Raw genomic sequence first — 18131 nt, forward strand, 5'->3', positions numbered from 1 at the left:
ACTATTGTTTAAGTTAGTGTAATAAGATAAGATAAGATAAGATAAGATATCCTTTATTTGTCCCACACTGGGGAAATTTACAGCCTCCAGCAGCAAGAATGTGGGTAGAAAGAAGAAAGGAGAAAAAACAAACAAACACCGTTCAATTAAGTGCAATATAAATACAAAATGGATAAATCGCAGTGCTATTTACAATTGTTGTTCACATCACACACATCACATCATTTAATTATTATTATTATTATAGTTGTTATTTTTATTCAGCAGCCTGACAGCAGTCGGTAGGAACGAGGGTCGGTATCTCTCCTTCTTACAGCGCGGGTGTATCAGCCTCTGGCTGAAGGAGCTACCTAGTGCTGTCAGGGCGGGCTGGAGAGGGTGGGAGGGACTGTCCATCATAGCTTTTAGCTTAGTTAGCATCCTTCACACACACACCTAATGGGGTGTTTGGCAACAACAAAATGTTGACAATATCTCTCTTATTTATTACATATGAGAATTTGAAATGTTGGTACATATTTTAGCAAGCCTCATGGATGTTGTCATGTTTGATTTGCTTTCGTGGGCCACATAAAATGGTGTGGCGGGCCATATCTGGCCCCCGGGCCTTGACTTTGACACCTGTGCTCTACACTGTTTGTTTACTCTGTACCTCCCAAAAATGTTAATTGTAACATTGTCTCAATATGCCAAAATACTCTAAACTGCTAAACTGAGAGCTGCCAACCTCTTTCCAGAAAAAAAAAATTAACATGACCATGGGATGGATATAGCGGTTTGTGTGTGTCCTTGTCCTGGGTATGACGTTAAACTGCATCCAACTGGTCCTCCAGGTTGGGGGTTGGGCGTGAGGTTAACAACCTCACCCTGTAAAAACAAAAACCTGTTACAGAAACGACAAGAGGAAGCCATTCCGGTAAACCACGGCGAAGAAGAGACGGCACATCCTTGGATGGATCTGTGACGGGGCCGGGTGAAATCCAGCAGGAAGCCCGACCCCTGATGACCCCGATCTTTGGAACCAAAACCAACACCAGAGTAGGCACCTGGAATGTGCGCACAATGTTCCAGTCTAGTCGCATGGACCAGGTGCTGAAGAATATGAGGGACTATCGCCTGGACATCTTAGGCGTTGGACGGTGGACGGGGCAAGGGCGCCTCATGGTTAATGGAGCAACTTTTCTGTACTCTGGGAAGCAAGACCACCATTCCCATGGAGTCGGCATCATCCTCTCCAGTAGTGCAGCAAAAGCATTGATTGGATGGAAGCCGGTGAATGAACGGATTATTACAGCAAGGCTCAACACCAGATATGCCAAAGTAACCATCGTACAAGTCTATGCCCCAACCGAAGCTGCCTCAGCGGACGATAAAGACACCTTCTACAACCGGCTCCAGACCGTGCTTGAGGAGATCCCCAGACATGACATCAAAATGCTGATTGGAGACTTCAATGCAAAACTGGATAATGACAGAAGGGGCCTGAATGCCACAGTTGGACCGCATGGAATTGCGAGCTCCACGAACGACAACGAGGAGAGACTGTTGATGCTAACCAGTACCAACGGCCTCAGCATTGGCAACACCTTTTTTGAGCACAAGCGGATACACAAAGTAACCTGGGTTTCACCTGGTGGCGGGACCCGGACCGAACTGTACTACATCTGCATCAACACAAGGTGGCGCTCGTCATCGCTCAACGTTCGCTCCTACAGAGGTGCGGATGTGGGTTCAGACCACTTCCTTGTGGTGAATAAAATCAAGCTGAAGCTGAAGAAGGTGAAAAAGGTGCAGCCCAAGAGACCTTACGCGGTGGACAAGCTAAAGAATAAAAACTTCTCCGAAAGATTCTGTGAGGAATTGAGTAGGAAGCTCAAGGTATCACAACACCTTGCAAACATTGAGGACCAGTGGAGTATGTTCTCTTGTGCCATTGCTGACACTGCAGAAGCAGTTATAGGCAGAAAGACGGGTACCATCAAAGACAGATGGATAACAGACGACCCCTGGAAGTTGATTGAGGAAAGGAAAGTGGCTAAGATAAAAAGAGAACAAAAGAGGAGGCTCCGGGGCTGGAGGATGGAAGACGAGGAGTACAGACACTTGGACAGGGCAGTGAAGAAGAGTTGCAGGAAGGATAAAAGACAGTGGCTAGAAGAGAAAACAAGAGAGGCACAGGAAGCAGCAGAGAACAATGACACGACGACCCTATACAAGATCGTGCGGGAGCTAACCAACTCCAGGAGCAGCTCTGGCGTGCCAATCAGGAGCAAGGATGACAGGACACTTCTAAGCGAGGAGGAGCAAGAAGCAAGATGGCTGGAACACTTCAGGGAGGTTCTCAACCAACCAATGCCTCCCGTGCTCTTCAATTTCGATCAAGAGACACCAGCTCCAGCTCTAAATATTACATCGAAAGAGATATCCGAGACTGAGGTTGCCAGAGCAATCAAGGGCCTTAAGAACAACAAGGCACCGGGACTCGATGAGATAGCTGCCGAGCTGTTGAAACATGGCCAAGATGCTGTTGTGAAGAGCCTTACCCACCTGTTAAACCTGATTTGGCATGCTGAAGAGGTTCCTGCCGACTGGAGACGTGGGGTCATTGTCACGCTCCCCAAGAAGGGAAGCCTCGCAGACTGCAATAACTGGCGGGGTATTACGCTGCTGTCAATTCCCAGCAAGGTATTCTGCAGTGTTCTGCTACATCGCCTTAAAGATGAAGTGGATAACATCTTGAGGGAAGAGCAAGCCGGTTTCAGGAAGGGAAGGTCTTGCGCCGAACAGATCTTTCCCTTTCGAAACATCATAGAGCAGTGCCAAGAACTTCAGATACCACTCATGATCAACGATATCGATTTCAAGAAAGCCTTCGACAGCATCCACCGGGAGTCACTGTGCCAGATCGTCCAGCTGTATGGTGTACCCCTCAAGTACATCAACATCTTCAGGTCATTGTACCACAACTCAACGTGTTGTTTCAAAACCAACAGTGGCACAACTGACGATTTTGACATTGTCACTGGTGTAAGACAGGGTTGCATTCTGTCAGCCCTACTCTTCATTATCATAATCGACTTTGTGATGAGGAAGTCCATCACAGGAGCAAAGGTTGGTACCAAGTGGGGAGGGAGCAGACTAGCTGACCTGGAATTTGCAGATGATTTGGCCCTGTTAAGTCACACCCAGCCCGCACTCCAGGAGTTGACCAATAATCTGTATGAGCACGGAGTTAAGGTCGGTTTGCGAATTAGCCAGGAAAAGACCAAGGCCATGGCCGTCGGACAGCACCAACACCTTCAACCACTCACTCTACACCAACATGACATAGAGTACATTGACAGCTTCACATATCGTGGGAGTAACATCTCAAATACAGGTGGTGGAAGAAAGACGTCAACAGTAGACTTGGTAAAGCTGCGGGAGTGTTCCAACGCCTGCGCAACATCTGGTCATCGAAAGCCATCACTACGACCACCAAGCTACACCTCTAAATGTCAGTGGTTATCCCAACAGCGATTTACGCCTGTGAGACATGGATGAAGACAGCCAACATAACCAACAAGTTAGATGTCTTCCATCGGCGTTGCCTGAGATCCATCCTGAGGATCTCATGGAGAGACCACGTCACCAACGAGGAGGTGATGAAGAAGGCAGGAGTGGCTGAACTGTCAGACATTGTCTCTGAAAGGAGAAGGAAAATGATCGGCCACGTACTCTGACTGCCAAGAGAGAGAACGGCAAGTGTGGCCATGGACTGGATGCCAGAGGGTGGAAAGAGGAAGAGAGGTAGGCCAAAGAAGACATGGAGACAGACTGCCAAAGAAGACCTCAGTGAGATGGGTGTCAGCTGGCATGGAGCAAGAAGGGTCGCCAGTGACCGGACCAAATGGAGGAAACTCGTCGCCCAATGTTCCAAATAGGAACTGGCGGAACTAACTAACTAACTAACTAACTAACTAACTAACTAACTAACTAACTAACTAACTAACTAACTAACTAATTAACTAACTAACTAACTAACTAAGTGTGTGTGTCCTGAACTGATCACATGATTTTCAGCTCGTCCGGTATTGGGTGAAAAGGTTTTATTTTCTGAACATTTAAATGTCACAAATCTACAAAATAACCCAAATGTGCAAATATTTTGCCAAACTGAACAGTGTTATCTTAGTTTTATATTTGACAATGTTACTTTTTTTTGGGGGGGGGGTCTTTTTTTAGTTACAATGTAGTTAGTGTGACATGCACGCACCCACAGACACGTCTCCTCAGCTGCGCACATCTCTCCTGCAGGCAGAGACAGAGCGGCGGGTTTGTCTTCAGAGCTTATATGGAGGGAGAAGAAAGCCTAAAGATACTCTAAAATAAATCTGCTTTACCTGATATAAAGAAGCCTCCTCGTTAAACAGCATCATCAAAAAGTTGAGAGAACTGAGAGCGCGACATACAAGTTTGAGACTGTGACACGTGCAAACAAGAGAACTTCAAATAGTTTATCGAGTGTGAATTGTTTGGCAACAAACAAGATTATTCCCCACTGGTTGTATTTAACAAAGTCAGAAATCAATCGTGTCTTTTCTCGATGAGAGAAATCACGCACATACCCAACAACTACGTAGCTGCGTGGACATGTCATTTTAGCCCACACAAATCGATACATTCCGATTCAAATGTATTATATCAATCAAACAAACATCAAATAGAGGCATCCCTCATTCTATGGTAATGATTAAATGAGCCATTCAACCAAATTGGTGCCATTTGTGCCCTTAAGCGCCTGTATTAAATAAATACAGACAGACATGCATAAATAAGGACCCAAAAAAATCTTTCGGGCAACTGGGCCGAAACTCTGTCATTGGCCGCCTCAGAAAGCACTGTGCCAGGCATTGTCAAAGAGTTGAGAGAGCTGAGAGTGCAACAGAATGTGACACGCCCAAATGACATAATTTCATACAGAAGTTTAACGAGTACAAATTATTTGGTGACCAGCAAGCTTATTCCCAACTGCTTGCATTTTAACGAGGACATAAATCACGAGTGTCGTTTCTAGATGAGGGAAGTCACGCAGAAATCATTAGGGCCGGGCGATAAAGTGTATATCAGGGGTGTCAAACTCATTTTTGTCGCAGGCCACATTGTGGTTACCGCTTCCCTTGGAGGGCTGTGATGACTGTGAAACCATATCAAGAAGTATAATCGTTTCTTTAACTATTTGAGTTACTGTAATGAGAGGTTTGGTAACAAGAAAATGCAACAATGTCGCTGTTATTTACTAGATATGAGTAAGAATTTAAAATGTTGGTGCATGTATTAGGAAGCATCGTGGAATTTGATTTGCTTTCACCAGCCATGAGAAATGATATGATGGGCCAGATTCAGCCCCCGGGCCTTGAGTTTGAAACTTGCCATGTACATTGTATCAAAATCGAGATATGAACATTCATGATATTAATATCGAAGTAAGGCTCAATTCTGGGGCCTCTGCTGTTCTTGCTGTATCTGCTCCCCTTGGGATCCATCTTCCTCAAAATGAGGATAGTTTGAGCGTGTTTTTTTTTTCCTCCCCCTCTCCCTCCCTTGTGGTTTCTTTCTGACTTCCGGGTTGAGTGAACGCTGGTGCGTTTGGCTGCCGCTGCCCAACTCGTATTGTTTTGTGTTTTTGTTCTTGTAAAGTGTCCTTGGGTGTCTTGAAAGGTGCTTATACATAAAGTGTATTATTATTGGGCGGCCCGGTAGTCCAGAGGTTAGCGCGTCGGCTTCACAGTGCAGAGGTACCGGGTTCGATTCCAGCTCCGGCCTCCCTGTGTGGAGTTTGCATGTTCTCCCCGGGCCTGCGTGGGTTTTCTCCGGGTGCTCCGGTTTCCTCCCACATTCCAAAAATATGCATGGCAGGCTGATTGAACACTCTAAATTGTCCCTAGGTGTGAGTGTGAATGCGAATGGTTGTTCGTCTCAGTGTGCACTGCGATTGGCTGGCAACCGATTCAGGGTGTCCCCCGCCTACTGCCCGGAGACAGCTGGGATGGGCTCCAGCACCCCCCGCGACCCTAGTGAGGATTAAGCGGTTAGGAAGATGAATGAATGAATGAATGAATGAATGTATTATTATTATTATTAAGGAAACATGGTATTCCCTTCCACTGCCATGCAGATGACTGCCATATCTATTATCCCACTGAGCAAAAAAAAACACCTTCTCATTAAGGCCACTCCTGTCCTGCCTGGAAGAAATCAAAACCTGAATGGCACGAAATTTCTTGAAGTTCAATGAAAAGAAGGCAGAGGTGATACTGTTTGGTCCCAGTGGCCCTTGTACCTCCCATCCTGTAGACTTGGGCCCCCTGTCTCAAGAGGGTCAAGAGGGGGGCGGGACAGATGCAGCTGCTGATGCCAAGACAGCACACACACACGTGCTTGCTTTCAAGTGTATATGGCTTGTTGACCTATATTATATTATAATGTTTTGCAACATTACATGACCATATTTATTCATTCATTCATTCATCTTCCGAACCGCTTGATCCTCACTAGGGTCGCGGGGGGTGCTGGAGCCTATCCCAGCTGTCATCAGGCAGTAGGCGGGGGACACCCTGAATCGGTTGCCAGCCAATCACAGGGCACACAGAGACGAGCAACCATCCGCGCTCACACTCACACCTAGGGAATTTTGAGTGTTCAAACAGCCTGCCACGCATGTTTTTGGAATGTGGGAGGAAACCGGAGCACCCGGAGAAAACCCACGCAGGCCCCGGGGAGAACATGCAAACTCCACACAGGGAGGCCGGAGCTGGAATCGAACCCGGTAACTCTGCACTGTGAAGCCGACGTGCTAACCACTGGACTACCGGGCCGCCCGACCATATGTATAATTTCTAAATTAAGACAAGATAAAATAAAATAGCAGTGCTGGTAAAAATGTACAAACGGCCCACGCATGACTGGCACCGGCGACGCATTATCCCATTTTGGTCACATCATAAAACAGACCATTATCTAACCTTCAGCAAACTGGTGTAATCCGACAAGCATTACGACAGTAAAGACAGAGGTGCCGTAAAGTGTCATGGTAATTGTTATTCTATGATGAATGCAGGGTTTTTTTCAGTTTAATTCAGTTGGTCCCTGAGCATCAGTGAACATAATAATATGGCAATGAAGCTTCACATTGTGTTGCTGCACTTGTTCCTCGCCACTGATAAGAATCTAATAGCCTCAAATTGTCAGCTTTTGGCTAAAGTTGGACTCATCTGCTAGCTTCCACTGAGCCTACTCGCGGAATGATGCCGCATCTGTAATTGGCGAATGACCTCCCACTGAACATTCAGCAAGCCCCCTCACTGCTCATCTTTAAAACCAACCTCAAAACTCACTTGTAATCTTTGGCATTTGACTCAACATTACTAATTTGATCTTAGTTTGACTGTTTGGGGCCTACCAGGGGCAATTGCTCAAAGACTGCAAGGGAAGCTCAGCTTCCCCTAAAATGTCAAAAAATAAGTGATGAAATATATATTTGTACATACAATTGTGTGTACATGTTATTGACTAAGTATGTGCTACAATGCGCTCAACTTTTATTCCATATCAGCTTTTTATTACTGGTTAAGACGCGACTCTCTTCTCATTCATTCCCGCAGCTTCACTGTGCTTTAAACTGTGTGGACGCTGATCGTCTCCAGCGCGGATGCTGAGCGACTCAAGATCATTTATCTTGGATAAATGCTGTTTTTGTCCCATCCATTGGTCGCTCAGCGTCTCTGGGAGTCTATGGACAGTGGGCGTGTATCGGCTGGCCCTGACGCTCAGCTTTTCTGCATGATGATTGGATGATCTGTCTGAGGCTGAATCTCTATTTGATTGACAGCGAAATGAGCCAATCACCAATCTTTTGGTGTTGGCATCCGTGGGAGCATTTTTCAATTCTCATTCTGTTCTGAGTTGGACTGGAGGCTTCATCCAATAATCTTAGCGACACTCTCTTTGTTGACAACGACAAACGACAGATTAATATTTTATTTCTGGTGTGTTTTATTGTAGTTCCTTGTGTTAGCAGGCTGACTGATATCACCACAGTTAAGACCCTGGAAAAGACGCCTTTTAGGTATAACAGGGTCACAGAACATTTTATTGAAAAGGAAAGGAGAGTAGAATTCACGTATAAATAAACAGACATATTTTTTGATGTAGGCCGAAATTGAGCTTCCCCTCCTTGACTGACCAGCACTGGTGCCTACTACCATCTTTGTGACTGATTATTACTTTATTGTTGTATATATTAGTTGCTCCACGTACAGCACTTTGTATGCAGCAATGGCTGTTTGAAAGTGCTCTATAAATACAGTCGAGTTGAGTTGAGAGTTGAGTTGAATTGTCAAGCATACATTGATATTATCTATGAATAATTTTTGGTCATTTTCAACATGTTTGCACAATTTTGTGACCAATAATTTCTGAAAATATCCGCAATGACAATGACACTCAAGCTCCCAAACAAGGCTTGCCACCACTTTGCAAATTTTATCTAACATACATGGCCACCAGCATTCTTGCTCACATCCATACTCTCTCCTCTCTGTGGTTCTGTTTATTCAGCTCTGTCTCTCAGCAGTGGAAGAAATTGAATTAGAGCTCCTCCATCCACTCTGCAGTATCCTGCAACCCTCTGTCAGATAGTTAAAGAGAGAGTGAAGGAAAGCTGCTGCTGAAAGCTGAGATAAACAGAGGGCAAGAAGAAAGACGCTGTAATAAAAATCCCCCTGGCCAGATAAAGAACATTCTGAACAGCCTCTACTTCCTTGTACTATAGGACTGATAGCAGTCAACACGTTTGTCTTTTCTGAGCAAGGGTGGGGGTATCTTACAAAAAGAAGATGGTGTACAATTAACTAAGTGGCTGACATCTGCTGCAAACAGAGAAGAAAACGCAAAGTAATTGATCGCCATTTTATTAACAGTATAGACCATAAACCTGGCTAAACTTTGCTTCTCCCCGACACACAAAAATCTCTCAGTTCCAAAATATCACTTACTTTAACATATGTTCCAACACCAAATTCTATTTTCTCATTACGGCTTTGGGGTTGTCTTGTGATGTTTAAGACCATGACAGATAAAGCAAGTAAAAAGCAAATAGGTGAGTTTTTTTCAGTCAATAGCTTAGAAGAGTTTCCACAAGAAAAAAATATGAAAAGGTGAATTTGGGTAGAATCATCCTTGAATGGGCGGCTGTTAACTGTAAATGAGCTCAAGAGACATCTAGAAAACTTCTCACTTCCCCACTCATGCCATTTTTGAAGCTGTGTTTGTCACCAAGGTAGACAGATAAGCATCTGTTGTTGGAGCAACAGCCAACGGTGGGAGAGTTGATTCCAGAAACATCCATGAAATTGGGGAAAGCTTTCTTTATTCCTTTGTTTGATTGTTCAGCCAAAACTGCAGTCCAAGTTCCTTTATTGTGAAGCTATTGCAAAAACAAACTACTCTTTTTACATGTAAGTAGGACACTTAAACCAATGAAAATGCATGAAAATCACAATTTCTTCACATGATCAGCCAGACACTTGTTGTAATGCCAGAAAATATTTGCATAATGCTTTCTTATCCATGGGCGATCAGCATCATTACGAGTTGTTCATGTCCATATATTTATTACATTGATCAATCAATACAAGTGAATTTACAATTAAAAAGTGGCAATATTCAGCGGATAAGGTTACATTTGATTTAAAAACAAAACAAAAGGTTACATTTTGATTGCAAAACAAACAATAAAACAAAGATGCACAGTGTCAAAATATAAGAGTATTGTGTGTTGTGTTAATGTTTTGACTTTAAATTTGTTGTAGTGAATTTGCTTGTTTTTACATTTAGCAAACATACTGTATGTTTACATTTATGAGAATTATGTGCTTTAACCTCCTAGGACCCCGAACTGTACACGTACATTCAGCGAATGAGTTAAAATTGTGAAATGCTTTGCATAGCAATATCTAGAATAGCAACAGTAGAAGTCACTTCACCGTACTTCCCTAAATTAGAACCTCAATTAAGTTGTCATATTATTTGACAAAGAAAACAAAGAATTATTTTTTTACTTGATGAAACGTCCTCGTAAGTGGACGCCAGGCCCTTATAGTCCAAAATTTAACATTATAGTCTTGAAAGCCAAAGACGTCATGTCCACACAAGTGGACGCACACTTGTGTAAAACAGAGGCATAAGATTGGGACGGAGAGGGAATATTTTTCAAACGATCATTTTCATGATATTCCACTTTCAGGTCACCCAGACATTTTTAACTCACATGACGAACAACATTTTTTAATCACTGCAACCTCTACCTTTAAATAAACATTAAATAAAGTAACCTGGCACTGTGTGGATCAAGTACGGATTCTACAGACCTATGAGACGTGTGTGTCTGATCACATCTGGCATAAATGTAAGACAATATTTCAGAAAAAGATCATCAGACCAACAGTCTGATGTTCTTTTCACGTGGTGGGAGTTGCTTTGTTACTTCAGGACCTGGATAATTTATTGTGATTGATTGAACTGAGAATTAGTCTCTTGAGCAGAAAAGGTTAGGTTTCAGCAGTGAGTACTTTATCACACTGGCCTGAGTAGATTTGAATATTTTTTCCTTAATAAATAAAGTGTCCATCTAAAATTTGTATTTCATTTTAACTGAGATTATCATTATCAAGTTGGGAAAGTCTGCAACACACTCTCTCTCTCTCTTTCCACCCATATGAATGTGTATATATATATATATATATATATATATATATATATATATATATATATATATATATATATATATATATATATATATATATATATATATATATATATATATATATATATAGCGGCTGGATAGCTCAGTTGGTAAGGCATCGGTTTGGCATACGGGAGACGGTGGTTCGAATCCCGCTTGGGGCAAAAATGAGCACATAACACCATCCAGTGTGGGTCCTTGGGCAAGATCCTTCACGCTAATGCCTACCTCATACAATGATGAGAGACAATAAAACGAATGACATGCCGGCTCAGACGTCGCCCGGCCAAACAAGGTCTGCGTCAGGTGCTGGGGAACCAGAGCCCCTTGATGAAAAATGGGCTACTGGAACAAAGCGGAGATGGGCGAGAGGCGATAACATGGCTCTGTTGGAATGCTACTACTCAAGCAACCCTAGTCAGAGGGGTTACATGCAGAGAATGTGGACTAAATGGTTACTTCGTAACCCACAGTCACGGTTGACCACGAAACAACTAGTAGCTCAGTGTTCCAACATCCACAAACGGCAACTGCTGTCACAACTTGAGATTGATGAGGTACAACGCAGGTTCCATGGCGAAGGGCCCCAGGCTGCCAGATCAGAGGAAGAGGTCATACAAGAGATTGGGAGGCAAGCCCCAATGAATGCAGATGATGAGATTGGGTGGCCAGCCCCAATGAATGAAATGCTGAGCGAGGCAGCAACTGACCTGAAAGCTAAGATCATGGCGAGAATGAAAGCTGGGCAACCTAGAAACCGATTACAACGGCTATGTGAAGTACCATCTGAAAGTCTCATAGAAAGTGTGAATGCAGCACTGAGGGCGATCCCTACCGTAACGATCACAGAAACCAATGAGCTGATATACGCTTCAGCATCAGTGATCCTGGAGACTCTGGGCTATAAGAGCAACCATGGAAGCCATGAGATACGTTACCCACCATGGAAAAGACGGTTGGAGGCTAAGATCAAGGCGGCCCGGAAAGATGTGAGTCAATTGACGGAGGCCCAGAGAGGTGTGATGAAAAGGCCGATACCCGAGAGGTACATCCAGATGACCATACCTGAAGCACTCGAAACTGCCAAACAAAGGCTCCAAGCTTTGTCCAGTCGCCTAAAGCGGTACACGAAAGAGAATGAGGCCAGACGAATAAACAGGCTGTTCGCAACACAACCTGCGAAAGTGTACGCTCAGTGGCAGGGTCCTAACAACAGAGCTGACCCACCAAGACTGGAAACTGAAAGGTACTGGAAAGGCATATGGGAGAAGGAGGTTGCACATAACCGCAGTGCACAATGGCTGGTGACCCTGAGAGAGGAGCACAGCAACCTCCCTGAACAGAACCCAGTTACCATAACAGTGGCAGACATACAGGAAAGAGTCTCAGATATGAAGAACTGGACAGCACCAGGCCCGGACATGGTCCACACCTACTGGCTAAAGAAACTCACAGCACTCCATCAGCGCCTAGCAGTACAAATGAACCAGCTGCTGAGGGATGGGACTCACCCAGAATGGCTAACCGAAGGGCGAACAATCCTGATCATGAAGGATCCCTCGAAGGGTGCAGTTCCATCCAACTATCGGCCAATAACCTGTCTCTCCACAACATGGAAGCTCATGTCAGGCATCATTGCGGCTAAGATGGATCAATACATGAGCGAAGCACAGAAGGGCGTTGGTAGAGATACTAGAGGAGCCAAACATCAACTCCTGGTTGACAGAACAGTTGCACACGACTGCAGGTCCAGACGTACCAACCTGTGCACAGCTTGGATTGATTACAAGAAAGCCTATGACTCGATGCCACATACATGGATCACTGAATGCTTGAAGTTGTATAAGGTAAACAGGACCCTAAGAGCCTTCGTTGCGAACTCGATGAGGATGTGGAAAACCACACTTGAAGCCAATGGCAAGCCACTTACCCAAGTGTCCATCAAATGTGGCATATACCAAGGTGATGCACTCTGCCCACTGCTGTTCTGCATAGGACTGAACCCCCTAAGCCAAGTAATCACCAAGACAGGCTATGGATACCGCCTCAGAAATGGAGCTACGATCAGTCACCTCCTCTACATGGATGACATAAAGCTGTATGCTAAGAGCGAAAGGGACATAGATTCCCTGATCCACACAACCAGGATCTACAGCAGCGACATCGGGATGTCATTCGGGATTGAGAAATGTAGTCGGATGGTGACTCAGAGAGGAAAGGTAGTCCGTACTGAAGGGGTCTCGCTCCCAGAAGGAACAATAGCAGACATTGAGGACAGCTACAAGTACCTTGGTATACCACAAGCCAATGGCAACCTCGAACTGGCAACGAGGAAAGCGGCTACGGCCAAATACCTCCAGCGAGTGAGGCAAGTCCTAAGAAGCCAGCTCAATGGCAAGAATAAGACCCGGGCAATAAACAGCTATGCCCTGCCAGTGATCAGATACCCTGCAGGAATAATAAGGTGGCCAAAGGAAGAGATTCAGACCACGGATGTTAAGACCCGAAAGCTCCTAACCATGCATGGAGGGTTCCATCCCAAATCCAGCACCCTGAGACTGTACGCAAGCCGAAAGGATGGAGGCCGGGGACTAGTGAGTGTGAGAGCCACTGTCCAGGATGAAACATCCAAGCTCCATGAATACATCAAGGAGAAGGCTCCAACGGATGACATACTCAGAGAATGTCTAAGACAATGGGGAACAGCAGATGAGGCGCTGGAAGAGGGACCATCATGGGAGGACAAGCCCCTACACGGGATGTACCACCGGACCATAACTGAAGTGGCTGATCTCAAGAAGTCCTATCAGTGGCTAGAGAGGGCTGGCCTGAAGGACAGCACAGAGGCACTCATCCTGGCTGCTCAGGAACAGGCCTTGAACACCAGAGCCATCGAGGCCCAGATATACCACACCAGACAAGACCCAAGGTGTAGGTTGTGCAAAGAGGCACCTGAGACGATCCAACACGTAACTGCAGGGTGTAAGATGCTGGCAGGGAAAGCCTACATGGAACGCCATAACCAGGTGGCTGGCATAGTCTACCGAAACATCTGTGGAGAGTATGGACTGGAAACCCCAAGGTCAAAATGGGAAACACCTCCGAAGGTGGTGGAGAATGACAGAGCGAAGATCCTGTGGGACTTCCAGATCCAGACTGACAAGATGGTAATGGCGAACCAACCAGATATCGTGATCATAGATAAAGGGCAGAGGAAAGCCGTTGTAGTGGATGTAGCGGTCCCAAGTGATGGAAACATCAGGAAGAAGGAACATGAGAAACTCGAGAAATACCAAGGGCTCAGAGAGGAGCTGGAGAGAGCATGGAAGGTAAAGGTGACAGTCGTGCCTGTGGTGGTCGGAGCACTCGGGGCAGTGACCCCCAAACTAGATGAGTGGTTGCAACAGATCCCTGGAACAACATCGGACATCTCAGTCCAGAAATGTGCAGTGCTGGGAACAGCAAGGATACTGCGCAGAACCCTCAAGCTTCCTGGCCTCTGGTAGAGGACCCGAGCTGAATGAGGGACGGACACCACCCGAGGGGTGAGATGAGGATTTATATATATATATATATATATATATATATATATATATATATATATATATATATATATATATATATATATATATATATATATATATATATATATTTATATATATATATATACATATGAATGTATATATATATATATGCACACACATTCATATACATATGTGTGCGTGTATACACTCACTCACACACACCCCCACACAGATGCACACACACACGCAAAATGAGACTAATACAAAAGGAATGGTTCACCTGAAACACATTCATATTTTATGCACACACTGTATTTTCCTACTCGTATTGTTCCTGCGCATTCATAATTTGCTCCAATATAAGACGAACCTTTCTACTGCGAACCTTTCTTTTTCACACTGCAAATAACATGTACTCCGACACACAAATACAGTATGTCAAAAATAGTCTTTGCCCGCCCCTCACTAGCTGGAGGCAAGTGTAAAAAGGTGACGCGCAACATCATTGTTGTTTATTACCTGAAGGATTGGCTGATCAGATATTGTCTCCAAGTATCAACCGTGTGCATTTGAGCCACAGAAAGCACACTTACACGCGCACGTCGTTTGCTCACCCCAGGCTGGTGGAATTTAGCCTCAGCGCACTGACATCCGGCCAAGGATTACGCGCACGCACGCACACACACACACACACACACACACACACACACACAGAGGCGCGGGCGCGCGCACACACGCACTCTGCACCTGTACAACTTGCACTGCAATAATACTGTGACCTTGGTATGTTCTGATCTCCTCGAGTAACCCATGCACCCCACCCAGCACATCATCTCAAGGTAACACCCGGCATACCAGTAGGACCAACTCTTCTTCAGCTCCACAAACCATTTCATCACTGAAATGCTGCACTCACACGAATGCATGATGAGGGAGGATGGCATTATTGCGCGGATGCATGGAAATAAAACGGCACATTGAAATAATAAATGTGAGGGGTAAAACTTTACCTTCGTTCCTGTATGTACCAGCCTTTGTTGGGTACCTTCGATGACCACGCGTCAGGGCTCAGTTATAGCTTCAAATCCCATCGTTACAATTGAGTCACGGTTGTAACTCCACAACATAGGTTCCAAACGAAAGAATAAGGGTCATTCATGTAGGTGCAGGGGAATCTGTGAATATCCCTTGAGGTGAATGTAAATCCCGTCTAGATGTAGACTTCAGTCTTCCAAAGGGGTGCGTCCATTCTGTATTCACGCAGCGGTCGACGGCGTCCTTCTCGCCTTCGTCTTTTTTGCTCTCTCCCAGTTTTTTTCTCCGCGTTTCATCCCGCCATTCGCAAGGTTAGTAAAGAATCCCATTCGTGAGAACTTGACACAGAGCCACTTCAGCCGTTGCCCCTGTCCTCACGTTTTTACCCTCGCATCTTCCACTCCGTCCCACCAGTGCTCACCCCCCAATCCCCCACACCCGCCGGTCGCTCTCCTCGCGCAGGTGACCCACGAAGAATTCCTCTACAATAGTCCAATATCCCGAACAAGACCCATTTCAAAAGCAGCTCGGGTATACAATAAAAGAAAATAAAATGATTCACCTTTGGTGTCAAAAGTGCAACATTTTCAACTAGACATTTTAAGTCACTTTCTAGTCTCAAGCTGCTGTCTCTTTTTGTCTCTCGTCGTAGCTCCGAATCTCTGTCAAGTCAGCACCGTGTGTCTCAACTGTAGTCCGCGGAAGGAAAAAATAAATAAATAAACTTGTGAGGAGGGGAAAAATGTTTCGTTCCAAGCTTACAATGAAATTCGTGTTCAGGTTTCCCCGACCACAGACAAGTGAATAACAGAACTCTCCTGATCCTCGCTGCGCCGTGACCGCTTCTCATGCACAGTTAATCCACAGAGCGCTTTGGGTAAAATCAGTCAGACAACGACATTCAGTCAAATCCACTTCCTGTTCAAATCTCTTCAAAATAAAACAATCGATAGCAAGTCCAAAACGAAAAGGATGATAAACTAGAATTGAATTTGAGTGACATAAATAAATAAATAAATACATGAATGAATGAATGAATGAATGAATGAATGAATGAATGAATGAATGAATGAATGAATGAACGAGTAAACAAATAAACAAATAAATAAATAAGGCATCACCCACCCAACCAATTAGCTCAGAGGCAGAGTATACCTGGACTGGCCGCCAACCGAAAGCAAAACTAATTATGCAGATGCTGCTGGTGTTGACAAAAGTGATGAGGATTCTATGAGTGATCCATAATGTTCAACTCAAAGATAGTTTACGTTCGAAAGACATGTTTGCACCTTTGAGATGGTGGGGTCTCAAGTGATATTGTGTTTTTCCACAGGAGAGGAACCCAAATCCCAACAAGGAGCCATGCAATTTTGTCATCACTTTTATTTCTACAAAACTTTCAATTAAAATGACCAATCTTGACGTTGGTTTTATAGAATGTCCAGAGAATTTATTGAAATCTCCAAACGATTTGGGCAGTTAGTTCATACTGCAAATGTATTTATACAAATACAATCAGGTGGATTAGGAACAATACCGAATATCCATCAATCCTTAAATCATACAATGATGGAACGTGCACAATCACTGCAGAAGCAGGGACTTCTCCAAATGACTCTTTTTTTTAATAAGAACTCACTTCTTTATGCTGTGATGATCATATTTAACTTTCAAATATTTTCGTTTCTTTTAAACTTTTTTCTTGCAAGTTTACACCGATAATCAGATCATGTGTATGGGGGAGCGCAGGGTTTCCATCTCGCGATTCTTCCTTATTTGTCGATTAGAGTGTAACTGGAATTAAGACATTTGTAATTATACAAATAACCATGGAGATGAAGACATTTTGGGATTGTATTCCGTATCTGTGTACTTTGTATTCTGTCTTTCTCGCAATCCTTCATTTTTCTGCATCGCGGAACTATGTTTTGACCAAAAACAATACAAGTGCCATTATGTTCAATAGAATACCAATATGTATTCTACCGTCTCTCCTTTTTCAACATGAGTATCACCGTATTTGCAGGCGGATTAGGTGGGAAATGGTTGTTGATGAAGTGTGTTTACACAACTGACACCCCGTGGTTATGTTGTGAAGAGTGCAACATGAAAAAAACAGATTTGGAGATATGTGGTCCCTGCACTGCACTGATAAGTCAAAATGTGCAACAGTTGGTGCATGCACAGGAGCATACAGGGGAAAGATGAATGCCAAAAAATACACCTTTGACCACAGTGAGGCTTGCCATGGATGACCGATGACAAGCATGTTCATGGGAGAGAGATGTTTGGCCCTTTCTGATGATTGGCGCCGCGGGGCGGGGGGTAGCAAAAAAACTAGGTCTACAGCCTTGTTGAGAGACGAAGAGAGAGAGAGAGAAAGAGAGAGAGAGAGAGAGAGAGAGAGAGAGAGAGAGAGAGAGAGAGAGAGAGAGAGAGAGATCGATAGCTATATAGAGTATATTTGAGAATGTGAGCCATGTCCCCCAAAATAAATGAGGATAGGTTGAAGCTCCTGGTGACCCTGGACCGAATAAGATAAGCAATACAGACAGTAGTCTGATGTATGGGCACCATAGAGATCAGGACTCAAATTGAATAAATTAGTAGTTATTGGCATTAATACAAAGGAAAAACATTTAATTTGATCAATTGCTCTTATCGTATGTCGAGTGTACTGGGGAATCACGAAGTGTGTGGCATTCGTAATCCTGCATGGCAGAACTGTTCATCATGACAACAAACAAGCAGAATCTGACCTTCAGGCTGATGTTGCAGTTTATTGATTC

At 44.3% G+C, this 18131-nt stretch overlaps 1 protein-coding gene across 1 annotated transcript in view; it reads right to left on the bottom strand.

Moving 5' to 3' along the window:
* lrfn5a (leucine rich repeat and fibronectin type III domain containing 5a) overlaps positions 1-16224 on the bottom strand; it is a 186839-nt gene extending 170615 nt beyond the window's left edge. The window contains exon 1 of the mRNA XM_052085703.1: positions 15318-16224. The gene's annotated coding sequence lies outside the window, so the exon portion shown is untranslated. The remainder of the gene's footprint in view (positions 1-15317) is intronic.
* Between the last annotated feature and the right edge of the window lie 1907 nt (positions 16225-18131).

The sequence above is a fragment of the Hippocampus zosterae genome, chromosome 14 (assembly GCF_025434085.1).
Source record: "Hippocampus zosterae strain Florida chromosome 14, ASM2543408v3, whole genome shotgun sequence".
Lineage (NCBI taxonomy): Eukaryota > Metazoa > Chordata > Actinopteri > Syngnathiformes > Syngnathidae > Hippocampus > Hippocampus zosterae.